Source organism: Eptatretus burgeri, chromosome 17 (genome assembly GCF_056783735.1).
Source record: "Eptatretus burgeri isolate ZD-2024b chromosome 17, Ebu_testis_v1, whole genome shotgun sequence".
Taxonomy (NCBI): Eukaryota; Metazoa; Chordata; class Myxini; order Myxiniformes; family Myxinidae; genus Eptatretus; species Eptatretus burgeri.
This window is the reverse complement of record NC_140977.1, coordinates 2,745,838-2,765,596: the sequence shown is the minus strand read 5'-3', so window position 1 is coordinate 2,765,596 and position 19,759 is coordinate 2,745,838. Positions and strand designations below refer to the sequence as shown.

Below are 19,759 nucleotides of genomic sequence, written 5' to 3'. Positions count from 1 at the left end.
GAGATTTTAGGTTCATTTTATTCACAGGAATTACAAAAGACAAAACTAAGCAGATAATACTCATGGGAGCAATAGGTTGGCACTTCACTCCCCTCTACTGTACACCTTTATGGACACTCGAGGACCAAGTCTGAGGTGTATACCAGGTGGCATATGCCGAGGGTTAAATTTTAAATATTGTTGTGGTTACCAGATTCGCAAACCACCATTCAGGTCCCTTAGGTGAGGTATCTCGGCAAGTATATGTGTAGTTAGGCCCAAACCCGTTGTCTAGTGGGAATACATGTCATTTATACGTGCTGCGACTCTTCAGGATAGCCGTTTTTCTTTTACTATCTTTATTTTGGACCAACCGCCATGATTACCACCACAACGACAACATCAACCACCAACCACAACGCCGCTTCACCACAACCGCCACGACCCTTCCGTCACACCTCGCAACTGTAGCATCGCCACCATTCTTGCCCCGCTGTGGGTACCGGTGTTGGACTCGTGTAGGGCGCACGTTGAACAGCGTGTACAAAATCACGGATTTTGTGCTTCAAAAACAGATCAAAAACGACACACGCCCACTTTTTGCCGTCCAATCGGTGAGCGAGGGGCGATTTGGCCCCGCCTCCAGAACGATCGATATATGCAAATTTGTGGATCAAAAAGCCTTCACGCCCACTTTTTCTCGGGCCAATGGGGAGCGAGGTGAAAGGTCAAAGGGAGGGGGTCAAAGGCGAAGCTACGGGGGGATAAAAGGACCGTGTTCGTCAGTCAGAGAGTGTGGAAGTCTGGAGCCCGAAGCCTGCAGTAGCTGGAGAAGCTGGAGAGAGTCCAAAGAAGAGTCCAACGGGAGAGTCCAAAGAAGAGTCCAGAGTCGGAGAGTCCAGAGGCGGAGAGGCGGCAGCGGCGAAGGCAGACGAGGGGGTGCTCGCGACGGTGCCGGGAGCTGCACGCCCGAGGAAGGCCGGCAGCGCGACCTGGCCGAGGTGGAGACGCACACCAGGGATAATAAAGATCCTCTATACCCCGAGCATCAGCAACCCCCTCCTGTTTCCCCCCGCGCTGAGATAGTGCGACCAAGGGGGCCCCTTTCCCACCCCTGCCAGACACTGTCCGCGAGGTCCGCGGAGTTGGGGCGCCATCGCCGCTCCGCGTCTCATCACCAGACGGGTAGGCGCGACCCGGTCTCGGCCTCAGGCCCGCCTCATCCTTGAGGGTATTTCTTTTCCTTGGTTTTGGGTATGTGTTGTCGGCGCCGTCTGTGAGGTAGAATTGTATAAGTGTTGCCGTGTGCTCGGTAGTCGGTATTAGCTCTGCATTGTCTTCGCTTTTATATTTGCTTTTTGTGTAAATGGAATTGTGTTTTCTTTTTTTTTTGTGTGCTTTTGGTGGAATTGTATTTGTGTGCTTCCCGTGTGCCGCGAATAAATGTGCTTTATTGTTGAACTGTTCTCCCGCTTCGCTTCGTCTTTTTCTCCCATTGAATCCTCATCTTGCTTCACGTAAAGGGTTGGTAGTGGGCTGAATACGCCCGATAATTAATCAAACCGTCGAGGTCGACGATAACACCGCTCGGTTATTCTGATAGTACGGAACGGGTCGCTTAAGTGGCCCATGTCCGAAGTCGACCTGCGGCGAGGTGCGATCGCCCGGTCTACCCTCCGCGTGGGTACTTAGGTAGGTCGAATTTGGCGAGCAACCCTATCCCACGCGGGGGCTGATTGGCTCGATCGCGGTGAGACCGAAAGGTCCACCCGTGACTGGTTCCCGGCGTTAGTCCGAGAGGGTCACGACTGTATTGTCCGTCCAGTGGGCGACGTGCCGCGATTCGAGTTACGTGGCCGTCAGCACGCCGGCGGGCGCGAATACCGCAACAATATATATAATGTGTGTCGAGGGGGACGTTCTTAGATCTGTGAACCCCAAACACAGAATCCTCGACTACATCGTCAAAGGCTTAACTTTTGTTTGTTGGTGTGTGTGCAGTGGGGGACATTCTTAGATCTGTGAACCCCAAACACAGAATCCTCAACGACATCGTCAAGGCTTAACGTGTGTGTGTGTGTGTGTGTGTGTGTGTGTGTGTGTGTGTGTGTGTGTGTGTGTGTGTGTGTGTGTGTGTGTGTGTGTGTGTGTGTGTGTGATAATATAACAGGGAGCATGATCAACCCCAACCCATCCCTAACCCACCCTAACCCTCACATTCAAAATCTCAACCCCAACCCAACCCAGGCCCAACACAATATCTATTTTTAAACACGTATTTCAACAATATAAATATTTTTGATGTTTTTTTTCTCTTCTTCCAATTCTGTCTTTTAAGGCTTTCAGGTTTGATGACGTAGAAAGGGGGAGTAAGAACTTTCCTTCACTTTCTTCCCAGAACTTTCTTGATATTGCTCTCATCAAGCACCATCCAACAAAGAACTACACCGATAGGTTCAGATTCCCAAGAGTCTTCTTGGTAGAAAACACATTTCTAGTCTCCAAAATAAACCCAACTTTCCAAGTCTCCAAGGTATAACCACATTCCTGTTGAGTTTCCAAGATATGTATCACATTGTGAGTTATCAAGCCAGAACCCACATTTCAAGTCTCCAAAATAAAACCAACTTACAAAGTCTCCAAGGGATAACTCATTTCCTGTTTTTTTTTCAAAATTTGTGAGTCTCCAAGGTAGGTTCTATATTTAGAACCATCTTGGCAGAACCCTTTTCCTGAGTCTCCAAGGTAGTTATTGAAACCATCAAGGCAGAACTCATTTACTGATGTTTCCAAAATTTGTGAGGTCATCGAGGTCGGTTTTATATTTAAAACCATCAAGGATAGCTCATTTACTGATATTTTTTTTTAATTTGTGAGTCTCCGAGGTAAAACTTATGTTCTGGTTCATCAAGGTATAACTCTTTGGTTGGGTCATCAAGGTTGAGCTCATTCTGTGGGTCTTGGTCGCTCACAAGGTCTTCAACCAAGCCAACAATTTCGCCCCAAGTTGTGGCAAAAGCAGTATTTTCATTTTGTATTTCTGATACAATTTCCTGTGAGAGAAAATATTGGATTCGCTATATATTGTTACGTTTGAGGGGGGGGTATGCATTCAAAGGGTAATTAGGATGTTTAATTAGGTATGCCATGCTGTTCCAGTGTACCAGGATCTCGATGTAATAAGTAGCAATTCAGTGGTGAGAAGTTGTCTCGTAAATGTCCATTTCTTCAAGGGGGACATGATAATTGTCACGTAATTAGATAGGGATACGGGATAGGGTAAGTGTGTCTGCGTAAACCCCTTTTAGTAGTCCCTGGAGGCTTGCCGTGACGTCACAGGACAGTGCTGCGGATGGCTCCGCCCCGTGATCACGATTGGCGGAAGGCGACGGCGCAGGGCTAATAAAACAGCTCGATTGGAAGTGACGAGGACGGGAGGATTAAAAGGTTCTGTTCGGGGTCGAAAAGGAAGAGGAAGAAGATCGGGACAGAAAATCTGTTCTGGTGGAGGTTGTTGTGCTGGGAGCGTGCTTTTTGTTGGGCTGTTTTCGATCCTGGTTTCATCGTGTCTTGTAGCCTTGCTGAGCCTCGTGCCTCACCTCGGTTGGCTCTGGGGTTCTGCTGGCTCGGAGTACGGGGTCGAACAGCGGGCGGACCTGCCTCCCTCTCCTGCTCGCAATTTGGCGCCAGAACTGGTTCCCTGGCGGCTGTGAGCGGACTTGGGCCAACACCAGGAGGTCGACAGCACCACGGTTTCTCCTGCCCCCCTGACGAGAGCAAGGCCAGCTCGTCCAACACCAATCCAGGGACTGTTGCGTCCACACCACGGGCCAGCCTGACCACCAGGACCAGCTACGTGTTTGTGTGTGTGTGTGTGACCGCTGTTTCTCGACAACCACTGGTCCGATCTAATTGAAACATGCCAGGTATATTGCTGGGGACCTGAGGATGTGCCTTTTCAAGGTTTGATATTAAACGGACAAGTGATTCCCAAGTTATGGCAATTTATTTACCAACCAATGACAGGACACGTTGCTGCGGCCATTTATTTACCAACCAATGACAGGACACGTTGCTGCGTAGGCATGGCCGATGGGGAAGAGAACCTCAGCCACGTTCGCCATTATGGGTTTTTTCTCTTCTCTTCTCTTTGTGTTTTTCCTTGCGAAAAGGCAAAATACGTTGGCGCTAATTGAATAATTGGCCATTAAAACGAATAATTTATCAAAACGTTGGCAGATCCAGCAGTCTCCGCATTCTTGCCCTGGACGAGGAAACAAAGAAGCGCTGTTTCCTCAGCAATGTTGTTTTATGAAGAGGTGCTAACGAGATAAAGGTGTGTACATGGAGACAATTTTTATTATTATTTATTTCTTGAAGAAAAATTGTTCCGAAAATAATTTATCAAAAAAAGTGCACAACTTTTTTTTTTTCCAATTGTCAAAACGGTGTGGCCTTTGGAAGTGTTAAGGAATTTAGCTCCACTCAACATGCTTGCCAACGAAATACATCTCCATTTGGTGGTATGCTTTGCAAACTATTTTTTTTTAACTATTTTCAAACTAAAACAATTTGAACATGGAATACATAATGACACTGTACTTTCAGGTCTCCTACAAATCATACCCTGTCACCTCACCATGGCATAGGAGTGGCAATGGTCAATGGCAGCGAATGTCATGGCTCGCAAAGACAGGGAGGTAAACTTGATTTTAATTTGGATTTTAATTAACTCTGTGTGTGTAAGTATCACAGCATTTGTTACTTCAATGAAAGCGATAATTCGTGGGATGATGTGAACATTCCGTACGGGCACGCACTACTTCTGGATAGTGATGACTTTTTGTATTCTAATAATTTCTCGATTTCTTAAGCACATTTATAGATAAACACAATGCCCCAATGTAGTCGTCGTTACGAGAGCGAAGGCCTGTGTGTTTGTTTGAAAGTTTTTTTTTTTTTTTTTTTTTTGCACGTACGGCCATGCACGGACCGGCACGCGAGAGCGAAGGAACGGCCTGTGTGGTTGTTGTTTCTGGCACGCTGTTTGAAAGTTTTTTTTTGTATGTACGGTCACGCACTACGGTCACGTACGTACGGTCACGTACGTACGGCCACGCACGTACGGGCACGCGAGAGCGAAGGAACGGCCTGTGTAGTTGTTTCTGGCAAGCGGTTTTAAAGTATATATATATATTTTTTTTTTTGCACGTCCGGCCACACACGTATGGGCACATGAGAGCGAAGGAACGGCCTGTGTGGTTGTTTCTGGCACGCTGTTTGAAAGGTTTTTTTTGTTTTTTTTTTGCACGTACGGCCATGCACGGACCGGCACGCGAGAGCGAAGGAACGGCCTGTGTAGTTGTTTCTGGCAAGCGGTTTTAAAGTATATATATATATATATATATATTTTTTTTTTTTGCACGTCCGGCCACGCACGTATGGGCACGCACGTATGGGCACATGAGAGCGAAGGAACGGCCTGTGTGGTTGTTGTTTTTAGAACGCGGTTTGAAAGTTTTTTTGGGGGGGAGGGGGGGTTTGCACGTACGGCCACACACCTACGGGCACGCACCTACGGGCATGCACTACTACTGAATAATGATTAAAGATTACTTGAAAAGTCAATCTGTTTTGGACACGTTTACTAGGCAGATTGATCATCTTCCAATACAGAAAAGAGATATAAGGTCATTTAATATGCAAATATATTATTAAAATAGATATGTTGAAGCATATATAATTGTAATAATCATGTCGTATTTGAGTACATTTTTCATGAAAGGGTTACAACAATACATTTACTTTTAAAGTTTTAATTCTCAACATTTTATTATTATGTTATCACCCTCCAAACCCATTATGCTAATTTTGGAGAAATTTGCATCGACAGTGGTGATGGAATTGACTTTTCGGGATGTGGGACTAAAGGGAGTAAAGCAGGCTATCCTCCTAAATCTCAGTTACCTGTTACAATTGATCGTACATTGTTCAATAATTGTGCTGCCTGTTCAGGAATACATCTACGTGTGCTTCCGTATCTTCAAACATTCTGCCAAGCTTAGAATGACGTCCCATTGATTTGTTTTGCCTTTGGACCAGAGTTTACCCCAGCATGTTAAAATAACTGTTTTGCTTCACTGTTTCCATGCTGCCTTGACTGTGGGTTTGCTTGCCTTCCTGAGTAAATATCTCACACATTTCTTTCTGGATCCTATTTAAAGTGCTCGTGAGCAAAATATTACACAAAAGAACCAACCAGTAGCTCTTTTTTTACATTGAACTGAAATGAGCTTAATTTAAATGTTTACTTGTCAGCCTTTCTAATTCTGTCTGCACAAAACACAGTATGTATTACTGTTATTTTATGGCAGTGCAGCAAATCTACTGCCTTGTGTATGTGTGTGTGTCTCTCTTTCTCCCCCAAACTCTCTGCACGGCACTCTACCGTAATACTTCCTTGTAACCCACGCTTCCATTCCTGGTGATCAGTCGACAGACACTCTAACCATTTGTCGTGACTTCAAGTCTGGGCACTGTGCTCGCCCAAACTGTCGCTTTCTGCACCTTCTCGAAGGTATGCCTTTATGCACCCATCCACTCCATCGCAAATGTCTTTCGACTCCTCTCGTCTTGCTTTGCTTCAGTTATATAACGCACTTGCAATCGCATCCTCTTGCATTCGCTGCTATGCCATGCTTGACATAGGTTAATGTTTACAGTTGAATGACAACTTTCATGAAAGTTACAAAAATGCATTGGAACTGTTTTTTGAGGATTGAATGTTAGCTTAGGTTTGGTTAGTAGTTAGGGGCTATTTGCTTGTGAGGGAAAGTTGCGGTGAGAGTGTGTTGAGGTAAATAAATGAAAATGAAGAAAAGGAAGGGTATTTTGATAAGAGGAATAAAAATAATGTATGGGGCAAACAGTAGAGGTTACAAATGCTGCCGGTTTGTGCATTTTATGTACAATGGGGTCTTGTATTAATAATCTATCAAGTTGGCTTATCTGATTTTGATTCAATTGCTGAATGATGTCTACAGATCAAAATCTGACAACTTGTGAGTAAACCAAAGTAATAACTCGCAACAAACAAAAAGGCATGGATGTCAAGGTTCATGAAGGTAACACTGTCTGTTTGATCTATAACTGGATCTGGTAAATGTCTGGCATACCTACGTCTACCTTGGAAAGGCAAAGTGTCTCAACGGTTTGAAAACTAGATCAAACAGTGTCCCATTCTTACTATGGTGTTCAACCACGAGTGATTTTCACCACCCGCTGGTTGCTTCTGTCAATCCAAGAAGATGTTCTGCCCACCTCGCATACAAGTAAGAATATTTACACATTTCATTGCCAGTGTGACACACATCTTCGAGATCGAAAGATCACAACGAACAACACATCCCTTTGGTGATCAGACGGGGTCAGTCAACCAAATTGAATAATCCACAGTGTGCAGAGCAATATCGTATTGGCTGGTTTAAAATCCTGAGTGGAGGACGCAGTTTAGCTCAGCTTCGTGCAATGGAGGCCACATGCATCAGGTCAACCAATCCCATTCTTTGTGGACAATGAATTTGTCCGTACTTTATATCTATCTTGACTATGATGGCTTGACTGTGTGACAACTCTACCACAGTCAACATTGACTCATCATGAAAACCACGCCACTCCCCCTCAGCTAATTAACATTACATTTTCCGCCGGTTCTTGGGGATTCATTATTCATGATGGTTCATTGCATTTCATTTCCACCAACTCATTATTCATGATGCTCTGTGGTTCCACCAATCAGGTAATCCCGTCTTTTCTTTCTCTCAACCAATCAACGTTCAGGACATTACATTGTAACTTTATAAATGAGAGTTTGGTGCTTCTTCATCTGCTTGTGGTTTTATCCTGAAGAGTGCAAGCTGAAAAGCTTTAATGTCCATTTTATGGAAATGCATATTTAAAAATGAAATAATTCTCATATCCAGATCCGGATTCAGATCTTCACCAAAATCAAACCGATTTGTCATGGTCATGCACCGAACCTGTCCACCAAGTTTCATCCGAATCCGTGCACAACTTTTTCAGATATTGTGCTACATATAGTTTTTGGCCCTATCTCTCAATGGTGAAGAATCACTTTATAAATTATATCAGACCCTGATCTGGATTCGGATCTTCACCAAAATTGAACAAATTCTTCCTTGTCACACACTGAACGTGTCAACCAAGTTTCATCCCAATCCATCCACAACATTTTGAGAAATCGTGCTAAATATCATTTTTGGCCCTATCTCTCAATGGTGAAAAATCATTTTAAAAATTGTAGTAGTCGGATCTGGATCTTCATCAAAATCTAATCAGTTTGTCGTCACACACTCAACCTCCCCACAAAATTTCATCCGGGTCCGTCCACAATTTTGAGATATCCTAAACACAAACAGACAGAGGGGTGAAAAACATAACCTCCTTCACCTTTGGTTGTGGGGGTAAAAATAAAACAGCAAATCAAGAAGAAAATAAAATTTCAAACCGGCACACGAAGGATATAACACGATTACAAACAGGCAAATTCAGAACACAATATAATTACAAACAGGCAAATTGAGAATAGGATAAAATTACAGACAAATTCAGAATGTGATAAAATTACAAACAGGCAAATTCCGAAAACAATTAAATTACAAACAGGCAAATTCAGAACACAATAAAATTACAAACAGGCAAATTCAGAATACAATAAAATTACAAACAGGCAAATTCCGAAAACAATTAAATTACAAACAGGCAAATTCAGAACACAATAAAATTACCAACAGGCAAATTCAGAATGAAATAAAATTACAAACAGGCAAGTTCAGAATATCATTAAATTACAAACGGGCAAATTCAGAATATCATTAAATTACAAACAGGCAAATTCACAATATCATAAAATTACAAACAGGCAAATTCCGAAAGCAATAAAATTACAAACAGGCAAATTCAGAACACAATAAAATTACAAACAGGCAAATTCAGAATGAAATAAAATTACAAACAGGCAAATTCAGAATATGATAAAATTACAAACAGGCAAATTCAGAATATGATAAAATTACAAACAGGCAAATTCAGAATACAATAAAATTACAAACAGGCAAATTCAGCATATGATAAAATTACAAACAGGCAAATTCAGAATACAATAAAATTACAAACAGGCAAATTCAGAATACAATAAAATTACAAACAGGCAAATTCAGAATATGATAAAATTACAAACAGGCAAATTCAGAATATGATAAAATTACAAACAGGCAAATTCAGAATATGATAAAATTACAAACAAGCAAATTCAGAATACGATAAAATTACAAACAGGCAAATTTAGAATACAATAAAATTACAAACAGGCAAATTCAGAATATGATAAAATTACAAACAGGCAAATTCAGAACACAATAAAATTACAAACAGGCAAATTCAGAACACAATAAAATTACAAACAGGCAAATTGAGAATACGATAAAATTAAAAACAGGCAAATTCCGAAAACAATAAAATTACAAACAGGGCAATTCAGAATACAATTAAATTACAAACAGGCAAATTCAGAATATGATAAAATTACAAACGGCAAATTCAGAATATGATAAAATTACAAACAGCAAATTCAGAATATGATAAAATTACAAACAGGCAAATTCAGAATATGATAAAATTACAAACAGGCAAATTCAGAATATGATAAAATTACAAACAGGCAAATTCAGAATACAAATATAAGGGTATGTTCTTTTGAACATATGAGTCCCCTCGGACCATGAAGCTATCATTCTTGTTGTTAAAGGCCGTTATGGGAACACGGAAATAAGGGTATGTTTAGCAGCGTCATCATGGTTGGCGTCTCGCAATATAATATATTAGCGCGATTAAAAATACCGTTTTTTCCTCGCATCTTCATGTCTGTCAAAAAACCAGTGTCAAGGTGCACAACTACAGCTCATAACCTATCCATTGAGGTGTTTTTCGCCCCCCCCCCCCCGCTTTCCCGTTTTCACGCCACTGTCCACACAAAAGTCATCAATCAATTCTATGCAGAGTCCGGGGGACTCAATAAAATTACAACCAGGCAAATTCAGAATACAATAAAATTATAAACAGGCAAATTCAGAATACACTAAAATTACAAACAGGCAATTCAGAATGTAATAAAATTACAAACAGGCAAATTCAGAATATGATAAAATTACAAACAGGCAAATTCAGAAAATGATAAAATTACAAACAGGCAAATTCAGAATATGATAAAATTACAAACAGGCAAATTCAGAATATGATAAAATTACAAACAGGCAAATTCCGAAAACAATTAAATTACAAACAGGCAAATTCAGAACACAATAAAATTACAAACAGGCAAATTCAGAATACAATAAAATTACAAACAGGCAAATTCAGAATACAATAAAATTACAAACAGGCAAATTCCGAAAACAATTAAATTACAAACAGGCAAATTCAGAACACAATAAAATTACCAACAGGCAAATTCAGAATGAAATAAAATTACAAACAGGCAAATTCAGAATATCATTAAATTACAAACGGGCAAATTCAGAATATCATTAAATTACAAACAGGCAAATTCACAATATCATAAAATTACAAACAGGCAAATTCCGAAAGCAATAAAATTACAAACAGGCAAATTCCGAAAGCAATAAAATTACAAACAGGCAAATTCAGAACACAATAAAATTACAAACAGGCAAATTCAGAATGAAATAAAATTACAAACAGGCAAATTGAGAACACGATAAAATTAAAAACAGGCAAATTCCGAAAACAATAAAATTACAAACAGGGCAATTCAGAATACAATTTAATTACAAACAGGCAAATTCCGAAAACACTAAAATTACAAACAGGCAAATTCAGAATACAATTAAATTACAAACAGGAAAATTCAGCATATGATAAAATTACAAACAGGCAAATTCAGAATACAATAAAATTACAAACAGGCAAATTCAGAATGGAATAAAATTACAAACAGGCAAATTCAGAATATGATAAAATTACAAACAGGCAAATTCAGAATATGATAAAATTACAAACAGGCAAATTCAGAATATGATAAAATTACAAACAAGCAAATTCAGAATACGATAAAATTACAAACAGGCAAATTCAGAATACAATAAAATTACAAACAGGCAAATTCAGAATATGATAAAATTACAAACAGGCAAATTCAGAACACAATAAAATTACAAACAGGCAAATTCAGAATATGATAAAATTACAAACAAGCAAATTCAGAATACGATAAAATTACAAACAGGCAAATTCCGAAAACAATAAAATTACAAACAGGGCAATTCAGAATACAATTAAATTACAAACAGGCAAATTCAGAATATGATAAAATTACAAACGGCAAATTCAGAATATGATAAAATTACAAACAGGCAAATTCAGAATATGATAAAATTACAAACAGGCAAATTCAGAATATGATAAAATTACAAACAGGCAAATTCAGAATATGATAAAATTACAAACAGGCAAATTCAGAATACAAATATAAGGGTATGTTCTTTTGAACATATGAGTCCCCTCGGACCATGAAGCTATCATTCTTGTTGTTAAAGGCCGTTATGGGAACACGGAAATAAGGGTATGTTTAGCAGCGTCATCATGGTTGGCGTCTCGCAATATAATATATTAGCGCGATTAAAAATACCGTTTTTTCCTCGCATCTTCATGTCTGTCAAAAAACCAGTGTCAAGGTGCACAACTACAGCTCATAACCTATCCATTGAGGTGTTTTTCGCCCCCCCCCCCCCGCTTTCCCGTTTTCACGCCACTGTCCACACAAAAGTCATCAATCAATTCTATGCAGAGTCCGGGGGACTCAATAAAATTACAACCAGGCAAATTCAGAATACAATAAAATTATAAACAGGCAAATTCAGAATACACTAAAATTACAAACAGGCAAATTCAGAATGTAATAAAATTACAAACAGGCAAATTCAGAATATGATAAAATTACAAACAGGCAAATTCAGAAAATGATAAAATTACAAACAGGCAAATTCAGAATATGATAAAATTACAAACAGGCAAATTCAGAATATGATAAAATTACAAACAGGCAAATTCAGAATATGATAAAATTACAAACAGGCAAATTCAGAATATGATAAAATTACAAACAGGCAAATTCAGAATACAAATATAAGGGTATGTTCTTTTGAACATATGAGTCCCCTTGGACCATGAAGCTATCGTTCTTGTTGTTAAAGGCCGTTATGGGAACACAGAAATAAGGGTATGTTTTGCAGCGTCATCATGGTTGGCATCTCGCAATATAATATATTAGCGCGATTAAAAATACCGTTTTTTTCCTCGCATCTTCATGTCTGTCAAAACCCGGTGTCAAGGTGCACAACTACAGCTCATAACCTATCCATTGAGGTGTTTTTCGCCCTTTCCCCCCCCGCCCTGCTTTCCCGTTTTCACGCCACTGTCCACACAAAATTCATCAATCAATTCTATACAGAGTCCGGGGGACTCAATAAAATTACAAACAGGCAAATTCAGAATGCAATAAAATTACAAACAGGCAAATACAGAATACGATAAAATTACAAACAGGCAAATTCAGAATACAATAACAAATTTAAGGCTGAGAATATTGTTCATTATTTATTTATTTCACAGCTTTGCTAAACTTTTGTGTGGTCATTTGCTTTCTAGGCTTTGTATCAGAGGAGAACAGGATAGTCTGAAGAAGTCGCTGATTGTGTTCACCAATACTTTGTTGGTGTCTTCAGTCGTTATCCAATATGTCTGTGGATTGTGTCTTGCCAGCACCACAACGGCCTGAAATTTGCTTAATTTCCAATCAAATTGGAGAACACTAAACCCAGAGATGTAGGTTAAACCACTCCATTTTTGGCATGTTTATTTTCCATCGTTGTGTCACTTTTGTTTGTTTTGAAAATTCTGTCTGAAAAAAAAAATGATTTCAAAATAACACGATATCCCTCCAGGAGAGTTTGCTCTTATTTACTTTGTTTACTTTTGACATGTACAGCCTTTACATGAAAGTACGAGTAGTCCATCTGTTGCATGTTGCCCTGCGCAGATCACGTAGAAGTTGTGGATGACAAAGTGACAGTGTGTCGAGATGCTGCCAAAGGAAAGTGCTCGCGTCCCCTTTGCAAATACTACCATCCACAATCGCAAGCGGCCTCCGCTTCTGCATTGCTTCAGTTTGCTTGCTGACCCTTCCCCGACACAACACCTCGGCAGATGGGGTGGTTGAACTACGATTTTTGTTTTTATTTATTGGGTACCGTTTGTAAATGATTCATTTTGGCATTTCATTTGCTTTCCCTTCTCTCTTCTTTATGTCCCATTGATACAAATGGAAGGCCTGTAATTGAATGGCAGAATGGAAATGAAAGTGGTGCGATTCCTCGGAATGTAATTTCTGGAATGGCAGCGTATTATTGGGAAAATTTTGGAATATTGTGATCCTACTGATTTTGATCATATTTGGGGTTTAAAGCCTGCACGTAAAAGGGTTATTGTTTTTGGTTGGTGGGTTTTTTTTTTTAATTTCGGGATGGATTCCCGTTTGGGGTCATTTTTGAAATGGCCGAACCTTCGTGCTGTGCACATTTTTAGCTCGTTCCTCGGGGGCTGCTATTTTTATCTTGGCCTGTGTTGGTTTCTTCCTGTCTGATACAAAGATCTTTCAAAACCTGAAAAATTTGAGTTCTTGCGAATTAAATAATGGTTGGTACTGATGAAGTTATGTAAATAAGGGAAAAGAAAATCCTTTCCTCTAAATATGCACAATTCCTAGTGCCTATTGTGGAAACTAGCATGTTATCTACAGTGATTTTTTATCTTTTAACTTTATTTGTGTTCACTTTGGAGAGAGGGCTTTGCTGTTTCTTTTAATGTGGGGGGAGGGTGGGAGGGTGGGTGGGCGGTTTGAGTATCAGGAAATTGTCGAGTACGAGTGTAACTTGACTTGACATGACCTGTATTGTGCATTGGTTAAAGGGGTCAACCTGAGAATGGGGATCATACACTGAAACACTTGTGGATAATAACCAGGCTTTGTCGAACACAATCTATAATCATCTTTTCCTCCAAAGGTGTTTTGTATCACGTAGATTAAAAAGGCACCTGTGGTTGAGTTTAAGATTTTAACTTTGGCTATTTTAATGGTGCTTTGAAAAGGTTGTTTAATATATGCAGATAATGCTGAAAGAGTGACAGCCTATTGTGTACGTGTCAGTTAAATGTTTGTGACAACTTCTGTTCATTGTTGTTCATTTTGTTTTGTCTGTGAGGATTGGCAGGCCAAGGCTTTGATGTTGCTTTTTTGACAGACTTTTTTGACATAGCTGAAAACAACAGTCAGTGGTCGACCATTTGTTAACAAATCTTTTGTGATTGTGTGGTTGACATGGGAAACTGATCCACCCACCATTTGGGTTTGTGTGACGTCAAACCCTAACCGTAGCCCCCCCCCCACCAATTTATTGTGAAATTGCTGCATCCCCCCACAAATTATTCAAAATTAATGATGCAACTATTACATTAATTTGCGTCACCCAAGCCATAGCTGTTCAAATGGACAAACCTGCAGCAAATGTTGATAATGCAAGTCCACCTTCCTCTTGGCTTTCCTGATCTTGTCTTTGTGATAGTTTGTCTTTTTGAAAATCTGCAGTGGGCCATCAATATGCTGACATGTATAGAGCAGTCTTAAAAGGCATATTGGTGTACAGCTTGAAATCTGTGATCTCCTTTTCAGACTGGTCCATTATTATATTGGCTCCCAACATTGACAGTTCCTGGAATTCTTTCAACAAATTTCATTCTCTCCAATTCATCCCATCACGCCTCCTATTGTTCAATTCAACATCCCGACCCTGGTATACTGATTTGTGTCTTGAGGCAGTTGCCAAATAGTAGCTTCCATTGTCCACCTAAAAGGTGAACAATTCAGTGGGAATCTACAGACCCTCTGTAGAGCCTGCTAGCAGTATGTATTGCTTCTTTGATGAGTCGGGGCTCAACAACAAACTCTCCTGAGGTTAAATGTCTCGAGCCTTTCACCATTCTCTGACTCCTTGAAGGCAGCTCCTCAAGTCTGTCACTGGTGCACATTCCTTTTCTGTACCTTCATGCCAAAAGAGTAGAGTCTTGTTTGTCGGGGATTGCTTTCGAAACACCTGACTACTTTCCAAAAAGGGTTCCAAGTCTGATCGCCTCAACTACACATCTGTCAGTCTTCTCTCCATCATCAACAGTGATCGAACCTGTCGTTGTTGCAGAAATTGGGCATTATTGCTTCTCCAATTCTCTGATTTCTGGTCATCATTTTGACTTTTGCCCCAGATGTTCTACCATGAGCACGTTGCTTCTTTTATCCCATCAATGGTGGATGCTCGATCTCAAATCAGTGTTCAGGGCCATCTCTCCAGACATCTGCCTCCTGAGCTGTCACATTCCCAACTTTCTTTCTAAATTCTGCTTCCTTTTCAAAATGCGATTTATGATTCTGAATTTGAGGAATTTTCATTCCAAATACCTGCACCTTTGCTGTCATAAAAGGACTTCATTATTCACGTATGTGACAGAATCGGTCGATTTGTCGACTTGTGTAAATGTAGAACGCTGCTGATGTAAACTTGTGGCACCTCGCTTGCTGTTCGAGCACATCGTTATTCTTTCATAAATTGGTCACCAGTATTCTTCAAGAAGAAACATTGAACTAAACTTCTGCTTTACCAGTCACTGTATTGCTGTGTATTAGAGGAGCGTTGTAAATGAGTTGCAATATCCATGTATGCTACAACACTGTTTACTGTGAACGTTGGGGTAGCTGAGAATATAACTTTGTTTACTTCACTTCATTAATTTGCTCCATGTATGGAGAAAAAGATTTGAAATCATTTATGCTTTATTTTTGAGCCAAACCTTTACTTTATCATTAAATTAGTCTTTAGTGATGTCGCTGTGTTGTTCACAAAGAATTAATGGGAATCTGAGTGAAAAAATTGGGGGGGGGGGGGCAGTCAGGCTTCGAAATTCCTTTTTGTCATGTTTTCGATACTGTCCTCTTCATGCTTGTACTTTACTGTGGAATATTATACGTCAGGAGGTGGGGTCTGGAAGGTGTCCTGCTCCATTAGTGAGATAGTGCTATCCCGCAGTTATTGTTTGTGTGTAACCTCTTTTAAGAGAATGTACAGGCAGACATGTGCAAGACAAGACCGATTATAATAGCTGCGACGATTGATAAAAAGACTTGTATTGACTGTAGCACTTAATATCTCGATTATTTCAGAGAAATTGATTTTGCAATCCTTTGCACTGTAGGAAAAGAGATTGAAGTTGTTTTATCAAATAATTATTTTATTATTTCCCTTTTGAATCGCCAGGCGATTAAATAAGTGCTTTCACCAAAAATAACATCAGAAAATTAATCTGAGTCTTTTATGTCGACCTTTAAAGCTTCTTTTTTTCTGATTCACAGTTAGTGGCTCGTGGAAGAGCCGGTGAGGGAGCTGTAAGAGGCTGCGACGTCGTCCATGGGGTAGAGAGAATCAGCAGGCGAGGAGGGGAGAATTGGATGAGGAACGAACATATGAACAACGTGAGACGTACAGACGTGACTAGGGAATTGAGTGGGATAAGTCGACAAAGGACGTGCGAGCAGAGGAGAAACTGAAAAACAGGTTATGTGTGGTTATGTGTGAGTGCAAGTGACATTGGACAGCAGTCACCAAAATAAGAGGTCGTAGTGTGAAGGACTCAGACGTGTATTGTTTAATCTCCCCGTCCTCTCACTCTGGATATTTAATCCCCCCGCCCCCTGCTTTTTCTATAAACACTCCTTCAGGCTCAGAGTGACCTCAAAGTAAAATTTGCCCACAATTGGGATCCATATCAAATGTCTTTACCTCTGTCCAGTGTTCTTTGGCAGTTATGGAGGCACGAGTCTATTGGTACTTTGTGGAATTTTTGAAATGTTTTGTGACTTGCGCAGCCACGTGGATGGCTGTGATCATCTTTGGGAACCAAGGAGTGCACATTCTTTCATTGTGCAACTTGCCCATTTCGCTGCGTTGCGGCTTCCCGATTTAACGTTATTTTGACCTTGAACTGAACTTGGGCCTTACCTTTTGTTCTGGTCGCACCCTGATCTGATTTGGTTCTCAGTTGCTTGAACTCATGTATGTGGGATTTTGTAATTAAAGGAATGGAGTGTTTGATGTGCGCACATTCAAATTCCCTGCTTTTCTTTTGGAAAAGTGAAATAATCTTTCAGATGGCAGTGGTGGAAATTAGTATTATTGTAACCTCATCACAGTGTAAGGTTGCTGATGTTGCTGTTTCAAAAAGGAAATATGAGGTACAATTGGAACAAATGTATGTCGTTTACATTTCACGCACTTTATTTCACTTTGCTTACAAACATATGCGTGAAATTGCGACGGATGTTCATTTGTCCGCAATGAGTTTGCCTCTTGTAAAACGTGACAATTTTGTTTAACTCTGTTTGGTGACATTTTGATTTTTGAACTCATTTACACAGTGCTTCAGATTATATATATATATTTTAAAGTTTTTGTGAATTTTTCTTTGACATTTCGCATGATGATCAGAAAATGTTGTTTTGCAAACGGTGTCTCGATATCGCAGATGTTTTCTTTCGTGCATCTATAAAGTGCCGGTTTGCAAACACAACAACACATTCTAATCGCCAGTATGGAGTGGGAAGGCGGTGGAAACGCCCGAGTATTCAAAATGAATGGGTGAGCGAATTATTGTTGAGACTTGACAAAGCGCGTCGGACTGTTTAAATGTTTTTCCTTGTTTCGAGTACGTGCTTTTTTGCCAAGCGCCAAAGTTTAATGGCAATTGGCCGTTCGTCATTCCATTCGTCACCACTCAGCCGGCCGGTCCTAACCGTGGAAGAGCTTACGGGGGAGTCGGTCGGACGATCTGCCATCATCCAGCATGGTTCGAGTCCCACAGCAGACCAAAGTCTGAAATGGTTAATTATCCTAAGTGCATCTTAACCAAGACGAGACTGTGCATTTTGCGTGACAGAAGTTTTTGGTGATTATCTAATAAACGTGACATTTTGCACTTCTGTAAATAGAGATGGTAAGAGACTTAAAGAAATGGGAAATGTGTAAAATATGAGATCTTATTTTGGATATAATGTGTATAATTCCTGAAGATTTTGTTTTCTCCTCCCACCCCCACCCCCCCCCTGCCCCTATGAGGGTACATTAAAGTTCATTCATAGCATCAAGCTTTGTAAGGGAGAAGAACGTGCTCTGCTTTTTGTGCACATGAATGTGGAGTTTCCTTGTGCGTGCTTCGAAATGAAGTTTTTGTTTTCAAAAAATATATTAAACTTTTCCTCCCACGTGTCCAAAACCCACTCGATCACAGTGAAGATGGCACGAGGGATTTTGCATTCGAACTTCATGATAGCTGCCACAAAGTGGACTTTCTTGCGGGGACTGTACGTTGTGTTCATGTCGACCGGGAGTGGCGGAAAGATCGCGACGATGTTTGTTTTGCGCGTTCTTAAATATGCTTGCTTTTACATCGGTCAGTGTGGCACAAACATGTATAAATATACATGTTGTTGCTTCTTGACTTTCTGTTTTTGGTGCAGTGGTAAAATTTGGGGAAATGCAGTGTCGCCATTATTTGTGCATGTGCAATGATTCATCACAAACTCCACTCCCCCTCCCCCTGCCCCCACTCCCAAACACCCCGTCACTCTATCAGTACTCCACTCCCCTCTCCCAGGACTCTTTTTGTTGATCTGTCACTCTATCAGTACTCCACTCCCCTCTCCCAGGACTCTTTTTGTTGATCTGTCACTCTATCAGTACTCCACTCCCCTCTCCCAGGACTCTTTTTGTTGATCTGTCACTCTATCAGTACTCCACTCCCCTCTCCCAGGACTCTTTTTGTTGATCTGTCCCTCAATCTCTGCTTTTCCTTTTTCTGCTGTAAAATAGTATCATGATGCAGGTGCTGTCATTATTCATACCTTTGTTTTTTGTTTTTTTGTTTTTTTAAATCTCGTCTCTTCATGCATTTACCAATTAGGGTTGAACATTTCATTTTATAGTGATTATGGGTAATTTAGATTATCTGCGCCTGGAAGGAGCAATGTTGTCACTGCAGATTCATAAAATCGATTTTGACTTGTATTATTATTTGCTGGTGTATGTTGTGTTCATGTAATACAGTGGGGAGACTTTATTTGCCTGTATTTCTCATTTACGATTGTATAGTGACAATAAAGTTTGAAAACTATTGTTCACTTATCGTGGTGCACATTGAGTTGTTTCTCCATTGTATGTAATTTATTTTATTTTCGTATACAGTAGGGTGGGAGTGGGAAGGACAAAACAGTGGGGAACAGAGACATGAGGAGATCTGTGGAAGGGAGAGGAATGGGGTGGGGAACATGGGGTACACAGGATTGACACCACAGGGACTTTCAGGAAGGAAAGCAGGGAATTTGAAGGAGGTGGGTTTGGGTGGATTAACAGAAAAGATCGAGGATTTGGATGGGGGAAGACAAGAGGTGGTGGTGAACAGATGTTTTGATGACTTGGAGGGAAGAGTGGGGTAGAAGTGAGTGTGGGAATTTGTTCCAAAGGTGGGGAAAAAAGAGGAATGGAAGAGTGAAGGTGAGCAATGATTCGTGATTTTAGTACTTTTATCA

General features: G+C 40.3%; 1 long non-coding RNA gene across 1 annotated transcript; it reads left to right on the top strand.

Moving 5' to 3' along the window:
* The first annotated feature begins 4,628 nt into the window (after window positions 1-4,628).
* LOC147009099 (uncharacterized) lies at window positions 4,629-19,355 on the top strand. The gene is made up of 3 exons (XR_015052986.1): window positions 4,629-4,679; window positions 6,472-6,556; window positions 13,115-19,355. It is a non-coding gene; the product is annotated as an uncharacterized LOC147009099 (long non-coding RNA).
* The last annotated feature ends 404 nt before the right edge of the window (window positions 19,356-19,759 follow it).